A 3519-nucleotide genomic window follows, 5' to 3' on the forward strand; every position below is an offset into this window, starting at 1 on the left:
CCGCATACAGGAGAAGGGGCAAAGGAACTCTGCGGGGTCTCTTTTCTAAAGTCATTAATACCATTTATGGGCTCTTCCCTCATGACCTAGTCACTTCCCAAAGGCCCGCCTCCAAATGCCATCACACTGGGGATTAGGTTTCAACGTTTTGGGGGTACACAAACATTCAGTCTATAGCAATATCTAAATCAATTTTAACCAAAGCATAGTGCTTCTGTGATACGTGGCTATGAGATTTTTCTTAAGACACATAGTTACAACATTCAGAGAAACTTATGTCTGATACCAAAGAGAAAGGGAGAGGAGAAATAGTCTTAAAGGAGAAAGAAGGTTCTGGTTGTTGGTGAAGACTTCGAGAGAAACCAGAGTCTTCCACTGATACTAAGGTACTTAGTTAACATTTATGAGACATTTACTGAGCCCCGCAATGTACCAGGCATGAGTCTTGATGATGAAACAGAGATGAAGGCCTGGTCCTGCTCTCCAAGGGCTCAAAACCTGAGGTAATAAGAAGTTACAATGACGCATGATAAGTGATTTAAACAGAAGTCGCCTCAGAGAGTCACAGAGAAACAACATCTAACTCAACATTGGGGATGGAGTGTATGGAGGGTTAGGAGGCAAAAAATATGTCCAAGAGAAGTTGCTGATACCTGACTTAGATCTTTTTAAAAATTTATTTTATTTTATTTATTTTTTGGCCATACCACAAGGCTTGGGAGATCTTAGCTCCCCGACCAGGGATTGAACCCAGGTCCCTGGCAGGGGAAGTGCAGAGTCCTAATCACTGGACCACCAGGGAATTCCCTTGACTTAGGTCTTTTGAAAAATTATAATTTAAAAAGTTGTTTTATGAAATGTTTCAAACATTTAAAACATTTCAGGCAATAATATGACACCTGTATGACTATCATCCAGATTTAACAGATGGTAATAAGGGTGTCATTTATTTTCTATACTTTTCAATGTCTGAAATGTTTTATAAAACTGGTGTTTGTTTCTGCACCCTGGCAAGCTCTTTTGCAATTAGATACTATAAATGTTTTGGGGGTGACACCTAATGTATGAGCTCTAAATCTCAGTAAATCTTTCGGATCTGTAATCTCATCTGGCCACCACTCCGGTCCCCAGCAGGACAAGTATTTGAGGTCTCATTTTGTAAACCAGTAACCAGAGGCACAGAGAGAGTAAGCTGATAGGAATAAATGCTGTAAGAACATATGATTTTATTAAAAACACTTATATTTGTCATTTGTTCTTCAGAAGCAGCATTAATAAGTAGGTAGTGGCTTCTGGGCATGAAAAATCCATCAGAGGTATTTTTTTTCCTTAAAAAGAAATCATGGGGCTTCCCTGGTGGCGCAGTGGTTGAGAGTCTGCCTGCCAATGCAGGGGACACGGGTTCGTGCCCTGGTCTGGGAAGAGCCCACATGCGGCGGAGCGGCTGGGCCCGTGACCATGGCCACTGAGCCTGCGCGTCCGGAGCCTGTGCTCCTTGCACAATGGGAGAGGCCACAACAGTGAGAGGCCCGCGTACCGCAAAAAAAAAAAAAAAAGAAAGAAATCATAACAGTGACATATATAGCACTTATAGCTTACAAGGGGTTTCACATGCATTTAATTAAAAAAAGATTTTAAAGAAATATTTATTTTCTTTATTTTTTTGGCTGTGTTGGGTCTTTGTTGTGGTGCGTGGGCTTCTCTCTAGTTGTGGCGTGTGGGTTTTCTCTTCTCTAGTTGTGGTGTGTGGGCTCCAGAACGTGTGGGCTCTGTAGTTGGCGGCACGCGGTCTCTCTTTGAGGCGAGCAAGCTCACTATTTGTGGCAGTCGGGCTTAGTTGCCCCTTGGCATGTGGAATCTTAGTTCCCCGACCAAGGATTGAACCTGAGTCCCCTGCACTGGAAGGCAGACTCTTTATCACTGGACCACCAGAGAAGCCCTCTCATGTGCATCTTAGAACTTAAGCTTCTTAGAGCTGTGAGACTGAGATAATAATGTTCATTTTGGAGACTAGAAAATTGAACCTCATGGAGGTCACCACACTGAGTGGCAGTTCTCTAGTCCTGAAACCACATTCTTCTCACTCTACAACGTTGCCGGTTTTTTACCACCTGGTGCCCAAACTGTGTTCTCCAAGACAAATGGGTGGAAGGCTTGGCAAATTTGTGGATCTATCTTCCCTAGTTTGGGGCTGTAAGACCTGTGCACTGCAGTGAACCGTAAAGTCTGTTTGCCTTGCAGCAGTTTTGTTCACACGCTACTGCTGCTTGTCAACTATGAGCTTACGAGTAATTTTATCTCCCTCCCGTGCTGGCATTTTTCCTGCCCATTTTCCTTATTGTTGCTGCTCTTCAGTTTATGGCCCTGTAGCTGTCAGGGCTCTGTCCATCTTTCTGATCTTTCTTCCAAATTCCTTGAACCAGCAGTTGTCCTAGGGCACCTGATCCTGTTTTCAGCACCCTGCCAGAAAAATCTGCCATATCCCAGTGGAAAGTGTGGCTTCCTGAGCTGCCTCCTGGCAAAAGGCTCTTGCCTGTCCAGCTTTGGGCCAGCCCCAGGGTCTATGGGTTCCAAGAGAGGTGATGAAGTTCTGTGACAAATGCCTGCCCTGGCAGATGGAGCAAGTGCTGGCCAGCTTGAGAATGCAGTGTGTCAGCGGCTGCCCTGAGAAGGGACTCTGTGCCCCTGATGACGCTGTACATGCACTGACCCACCTGCTGGGTGAGGTCTTCGCAAGCACCAGCATCTTTGGAGATCTTTACCTTCAAGCCATTGGCAGTTGCCACCATCGGGCCATTGAAAGAATCTAAGCGGGATCCAGAAAAATTCGCTAAAAATGATTCTTTTTTATTTTTTTGTGGTACGCGGGCCTCTCACTGCTGTGGCCTCTCCCGTCGTGGAGCACAGGCTCCGGATGCGCAGGCTCAGCGGCCATGGCTCACGGGCCCAGCTGCTCCGCGGCATGTGGGATCCTCCCTGACTGGGGCATGAACCCGCGTCCCCTGCATCGGCAGGCAGACTCTCAACCACTGCACCACCAGGGAAGCCCCTAAAAATCATTCTTGAAAAGCATCCTGATGGAGAAGCTTGGTCCCGGAGAAGTCTGCGGACCTGGATCTAAGGGTTGGCTCAGATGTTGGGATGTTACAGAAGACTCTGACTCAGTCTGGTTTAAATAAAAGAGAAATTTATTATTTTCTGTAACCAGAAGTAGGATGAGCTCCAGGCCTTGTGGAATCAGTGGCTCAGTGATGTCATTTTAGGAGCCAGGATTCTTTCTGTCTCCCCAATCCCTTTATGCTCAATGTTGGTGACATCCTAACACCAGGCCTGCCAGTTCCCCTTCATGGTTCCAAGTTGATTCTCACTAAGACTGCCAGGCGAACAGAGCTAGAGGCTTCCCCAGTCACTACTAGCAGGCAGAAACCTCTCCCAAACATGGACTGTAAACCCTCTGCTTCAGTCTGATCAGCCCAACTTGGGTTTCCATTCTGGACCTGATATGGGTTGTCATGGGAA

This window comes from Lipotes vexillifer, unplaced genomic scaffold (genome assembly GCF_000442215.2).
Source record: "Lipotes vexillifer unplaced genomic scaffold, Lipotes_vexillifer_v1.1 scaffold2, whole genome shotgun sequence".
In the NCBI taxonomy this organism is placed as follows: domain Eukaryota; kingdom Metazoa; phylum Chordata; class Mammalia; order Artiodactyla; family Lipotidae; genus Lipotes; species Lipotes vexillifer.